The sequence below is a fragment of the Glycine max genome, chromosome 8 (genome assembly GCF_000004515.6).
Source record: "Glycine max cultivar Williams 82 chromosome 8, Glycine_max_v4.0, whole genome shotgun sequence".
NCBI classification, from domain to species: Eukaryota; Viridiplantae; Streptophyta; class Magnoliopsida; order Fabales; family Fabaceae; genus Glycine; species Glycine max.
The window spans coordinates 31,224,711-31,231,275 of NC_038244.2; the positions used below are offsets into that span (position 1 = coordinate 31,224,711).

The 6,565-nt window shown below is 40.7% G+C and overlaps 1 non-coding gene across 1 annotated transcript; it reads right to left on the minus strand.

The window, feature by feature from the left end:
• Positions 1-1,436: 1,436 nt before the first annotated feature.
• Positions 1,437-1,543, minus strand: LOC113002426 (small nucleolar RNA R71). The gene has a single exon (XR_003267988.1). It is a non-coding gene; the product is annotated as a small nucleolar RNA R71 (small nucleolar RNA).
• Positions 1,544-6,565: the final 5,022 nt, after the last annotated feature.

The following is a 6,565-nucleotide window of genomic DNA, read 5'->3' on the forward strand; positions in this document are numbered from 1 at the left end:
TGGACCTTTGACAATGGCTTTTTTAGGCGATGACAAAAGTTTGGTTTATGAATTGATTTTAGCCTAGGTTTCACTTTGGTTATTAGCTGATTCGATTTAAGAAAGAGAAATCACAAAGAAAAACGTCTGATTGATTTTTTTTTATTTATTTTACTAAAAGATATTTTTGATATTTATATTATTATTTTACCTCTTTTTGGTTTCCAGCGTGGTTACGGCATGACCGAACGGTCGGATTTCATTTTAACAGAAATTAACGGATGTTACAATTCAAATGATCGGTCGAAATTCATTTTATTTTTTATTAGGCGAGAAAATGACTTAAGTAAATGACTAAAGCACGTCAAAAGGGGGTACGGAAAGTAAATGAAATGAAAATAAAAGCGCGTGAAAACAAATAAGGACCACTAAGGGTACATAGAATGAATTGAAAAGTTCGATTTCGGGAACTTATCGGTTGAAGACCGAAGAACGACAAAGAACGAACGAAGAACGTCGAAGAACGGTTGAAAATCTTTGCGAAATCACCTACGGAAACGTTACGGAAGCGCCTCGGCTTGGATTTTCTTCACGGAAACAATTTTTTTTCACTAATTTTAAGTGATCTCGAAATACCAGGAGGGTTGAACCTTTTTGTTCTTCCCTCCTTCCCCTATTTATAGGAAAAGGAAGGAGATGCTTGCCACCCAGCTCGCCCAAGCGAGCTAGGTTGCTTCCTCCAGAAGCAACCGCCTTCTGGAGGAACATCCTGGAAGGCCCAAGTGGGCCTGGTTGCTATTTGAACCTCCATTTTTACTAAATACACCCCCTTCCCTTTTTTGGTGATTCTTTTTCCGTAAAGTTACGGAAACTTACGAATTTCGTAACGATACTTGTTTTCTTTCTATAATGTTGCGGAACCTTACGGATTACGTAATCATCCCCTTTTTTGCCTTCCGGAACGTTACAGAACTTTACGGATTGCGCACTAACACTTCCTTTTAATTTTCGGCATGTCACGGAACTTCACGGATCGTGCTACAATGCTTTTCTTTTGGCTTCTGGCATGTCTCGGAACTTCACAAATTGCCTAACGATGGGTGCCAAATACCTCGAAGTGGTCAAACGAGGGTCGCATCCCAACAACGGATGGTCTCCGGACGAAATTAGGGTATGACACATATGTTCTCAAGACTGGACTAATACATTTGCTGCCCAAGTTTCATGGTCTTGCAGGTGAAGATCCTCATAAGCATCTTAAGGAGTTCCATATTATTTGTTCCACCATGAAGCCCCCTGATGTCCAGGAAGATCATATCTTTCTAAAGGCTTTTCCTCATTCTCTGGAGGGTGTGGCAAAAGATTGGCTATACTACCTTACTCCCAAGTCTATTTTTAGCTGGGATGACCTTAAGAGGGTGTTCTTGGAGAAATTCTTCCCTACATCTAGGACCACTACCATTAGAAAAGACATTTCAGGCATCAGGCAACTTAGTGGAGAGAGCTTGTATGAGTACTGGGAAAGATTCAAGAAATTGTGTGCAAGCTGTCCTCACCACCAGATTTCTGAGCAACTCCTCCTTCAATATTTCTATGAGGGACTTAGCAACATGGAGAGGTGTATGATTGATGCTGCCAGTGGTGGAGCCCTTGGTGATATGACTCCTGATGAGGCTAGGAATTTGATTGAGAAGATGGCTTCCAACTCCCAACAATTCAGTGCAAGAAATGATGTTATTTTCCTTAGAGGAGTCCATGAGGTGGCCACGGATTCATCTTCATCTATTGAAAATAAAAAGCTTGAAGGAAAACTTGATGCCTTGGTCAACCTAGTAACTCAGCTTGCCATGAATCAGAAATCTGCCCCTATTGCAAGAGTCTGTGGTCTATGAGTTGTGAGTCTGCTATGTTTTTCTGTGCATTCTCTAGTTGTTTTGTTGAATGCTTGGTGTTGGTTGTTTGCTGATGTTTGATGTTCGTTGTTTGCTATTAGCCCTTACTCACTAGTTGTGTTTTAATGAGCTATATAGATTTGATTGTTGTAGTCGTATTGAATTTGTTTTTCTGATGTCTGCTATACCATGAATTTCAATGCCGGGTCACGAATTATCAGACTGGCCACCTGTATAATTTGTGAATGGCAATGGAATGATATGGCAAGCGATCAGAAAATGAAAATGATGGAAAGTGGGTGTTAATGTCTGGAGATCACCATATCTCTGTCCTTCTTTGTAGCAATCTGAAGTCAATGAACAACCTGAAGCTTATGCTGCAAACATTTATAATAGACCCCCTCAGCAGCAAAACTAACAACAGTAGAATAATTATGACCTTTCAAGTAACAGATACAATCCAGGTTGGAGGAATCATCCAAATCTGAGATGGGCAAGTCCTCCACAACAACAACAGCATGTCCCTCCCTACCAGAATGTTGCAGGTCCAAGCAAGCCATATGTTCCTCCTCCAATGCAACAACAACAACAGCAACAACAAAGACAACAAGCAACTGAGGCTCCTCCTCAACCTTCCCTAGAAGAGTTAGTGAGGCAAATGACCATCCAGAATATGCAATTTCAGCAAGAGACAAGAGCCTCCATTCAGAGTCAGACAAATCAGATGGGGCAGATGGCTACTCAGTTAAACCAAGCACAGTCCCAAAATTCTGACAAATTACCTTCACAAACTGTGCAGAATCCAAGAAATGTGAGTGCCATCACCTTGAGGTCTGGCAAGCAATTTGAAGTTCCTCCACCAGTAGCAACACCTACACCTGAACCTGTCAAGCTTCATTCTGCACCTGAAAAAGAGGATGAGATAGTTGCACAAGAGAGGAAGCTCCCTGATCATGAGGGAGCTAACAAAAAATTTTATGCAGGTGGACCTTCTTCTAGTAGTTCTGACTTGCAACAGCCTCCTATCCCTCTTCCATTTCCACCTAGAGCAATTCCAAACAAAAAAATGGAAGTGGAAAAGGAGATCTTGGAGACCTTCAGGAAAGTAGAGGTGAACATACCTCTACTAGATGCCATCAAGCAGATTCCATGATATGCCAAGTTTCTAAAGGAGTTGTGCACCCACAAAAGGAAGTTCAAAGGCAATGAAAGGATTAGCATGGGCAGAAATGTGCCAGCATTGATAGGTAAATCTATTCCTCACATTCCTGAGAAATGTAAGGACCCAGGTACTTTTTGCATACCTTGCATTATTGGGAACAATAAATTTGAGAATGCCATGCTAGATCTAGGAGCATCAGTTAGTGTCATGCCTCTGTCCATTTTCAATTCTTTATCTCTTGGACCTTTGCAATCTACAGATATGGTGATTCATTTGGCAAATAGAAGTGTTGCTTACCCCGCAGGTTTCATAGAGGATATGCTGGTTCGGATTGGTGAACTTATTTTTCCTATTGATTTTTATGTTCTTAATATGGAAGAGGGATTTTCCCGTGGTTCAGTTCCAATTATTTTAGGCAAGCCATTTATGAAAACAGCCCGAACCAAGATAGATGTTTATGCTGGCACATTGTCTATGGAATTTGGTGATATTGTTGTTCATTTTAACATTCTTGATGCCATGAAACATCCATCTGAGGATCATTTTGTTTTTCGTGCTGAGATAATTGATCAGATTGTTGATGATTATATGTTTGATTTTGATTCTGCTCTTCATGGTAGGAAACATCCATTTTTATCTGATCTGCATACTTGTCATTCCTTATGCATTGAATATGAATTTGAGTTTGAATTTGATCCTGTATCTGATTTTTATGCTGAGAGTGAATTTGAATTTAAGTCTGGTTCTAATTTCCTGGGTGTTGTACCTCTTGATGTTGATTTTTTAGAGTCAGAATGCACTAACCATGTTGTAGGAAGTACATACACTTCTAACTTGCTTTATGAGGTGCAGGCTGAGGAACCTTCTTCTTCTTCTCCTACCCTGGTTCCTCCCACTGTTCAGCCACCACCCACACTAGAGTTGAAGCCCTTACCAGCAACCCTCAAGTATGATTACTTGGAGGAAAAGAAAAAATTTCCAGTGATCATCTCTGCCTCCCTTGATGCTGAGCAAGAGGAGAAGTTGATGCTAGTGCTCAAGAAGCACAAGAATGCCATTGGATGGACTTTAGCAGACATTCCTGGTATTAGCCCATCTACCTGCATGCATAGGATACTTTTAGAGGATGGAGCTAAGCCAGTGAGGCAGCCACAGCGGCGACTCAACCCCGTCATTCTAGATGGGGTGAAAAAGGAAGTGACCAAGCTCTTACAAGCTGGAATCATCTACCCCATTTCTAACAGCCAGTGGGTGAGTCCAGTCCAAGTGGTTCCTAAGAAGACAAGCCTCACAGTGATTAAGAATGAAAGGGATGAGCTCATCCCCACCAGAGTGCAGAACAGCTGGCGAGTCTGCATTGATTATAGGAGGCTGAACCAGGTAACCAGAAAAGATCATTTTCCCCTACCATTCATTGATCAAATGCTTAAGCGCTTGGCAGGTAAATCTCATTATTGTTTTCTTGATGGTTTTTCTGGTTATTTACAAATTCATATTGCTCTTGAGGATCAAGAAAAGACCACATTCACCTGTCCCTTTGGCACTTTTTGCCTATAGGAGGATGCCCTTTGGCCTATGCAATGCCCCTGGTACCTTCCAGCAGTGTATGCTTATCATTTTCAGTGACTTTTTAGAGAGTTGCATAGAGGTGTTTATGGATGATTTTACTTTTTATGGATCCTCTTTTGATGCATGTTTGGATAGTCTGGATAGAGTTCTTAATAGATGCATTGAAACTAACCTTGTGCTGAATTTTGAAAAATGTCACTTCATGGTAGAACAAGGTATAGTTTTAGGGCATATCATTTCCAGTATGGGCATAGAGGTAGACCCTGCAAAAATAGATGTTATTTCACAATTTCCTTACCCCTTTTGCGTGTGAGAGGTTCGTTCCTTTCTTGGTCATGCAGGGTTTTATAAGCACTTTATCAAGGATTTTAGCAAAGTGGCCCTTCCACTATCCAATCTGCTGCAAAAGGAGGTGGAGTTTGATTTTGATGATCGGTGCAAAGAGGCTTTTGATTGCCTCAAGCGTGCGGTGACTACCACCCCTATCATTCAGGCACCTAATTGGACAGCCCCATTTGAGCTAATGTGCGATGCATCCAATTATGCATTGGGGGTTGTCCTTGCTCAAAAGATTGATAAGTTGTCTCGGGTGATCTACTACGCTTCCAAAACTTTGGATGTTGCTCAAGCAAATTACACTACCACAGAGAAGGAGCTATTAGCGATAGTTTTTGCTCTTGAGAAATTTCGTTCATGTTTACTTGGTACTCGTGTTATTGTTTATACTGACCATGCAGCTCTGAAGTACCTGTTGAAGAAGGTTGAATCAAAGCCTAGATTGATCAGGTGGATGCTTTGGCTCCAAGAGTTTGATTTGGAGATCTGTGATTGGAGCGGGGCACAAACCCTCGTGGCTGACCACCTGAGTAGGATTGAGCATGCGTCTGAGGACTCACCCACTTGGGATGATTTTCTGGATGACCATTTGTACATTCTGTATAGTATTTCTAATTCCTTCCCCACTCCTTGGTTTGCTAATATTGTAAATTATTTGGTTGCTTCTATTTTTCCTCCCTTAGCATCTAAAGCTCAAAATGATAAAATCAAGAGCGATGCTAAGCATTATATTTGGAATGACCTCTATTTGTGGAAGTTGTGCAGTGACCAGGTTATTAGGAGATGCATTCGAGACCATGAGATCGACTCGGTCCTGCAATTTTGTCATTCTTCCACACCAGGTGGCCATCTTGGCATACAGAGGACAGCTCGCAAGGTGCTTGACTGCGGTTTCTATAAGCCCACCATCTTCAAGGATGCATGGAGAATCTATAGCACTTGTGAGCCTTGTCAGAGAGCAGGTGGCTCACTTTCATGGAGGCAGCAAATGCCTCAACAACCTTGTTGGACAAGTGGCCTCAGATATCTTAAGAAGGGGGAGTTGAATTAAGATATTACAAATTATTTCCCCAATTAAAAATTGTATTTAACTTTCTATTCAAGTTATAAATTCCCTTAATAATGAATTTCTTAAATATTGATTCAAATAGAACAATTTGAAAATGAATATAAAACAATAATAAATAAAGGAGTTTAAGGGAAGAGAAAGTGCAAACTCAGATTTATACTGGTTCGGCCACACCCTTGTGCCTACGTCCAGTCCCCAAGCAACCCGCTTGAGAGTTCCACTATCTTGTAAATTCTTTTTACAAGTTCTAAACACACAAGGACAATCCTTCCTTTGTGTTTAGAATTCTTTCACAACAAGAGACCCTCGGTCTCTTAATCCCTTTTCAGAATGAAGAAGAAGAAAAGAAGAAATCTCTCTTGAAAGAGATAGATTGAACAATTTGAGCACTCAAATAATTCCTTATTGAATCACAAGTGTTTTGGCCAAGGAATTTGTATGAGGATAAAATGATTTTGCTTTATAAGAGGATAAGACCTTTTTGTTCTGAAAAACTCTTAGCAAATTCGTGTCTCAAGTCACATATATATAGGCCTTTGATAGCCATTCAAGAACCAC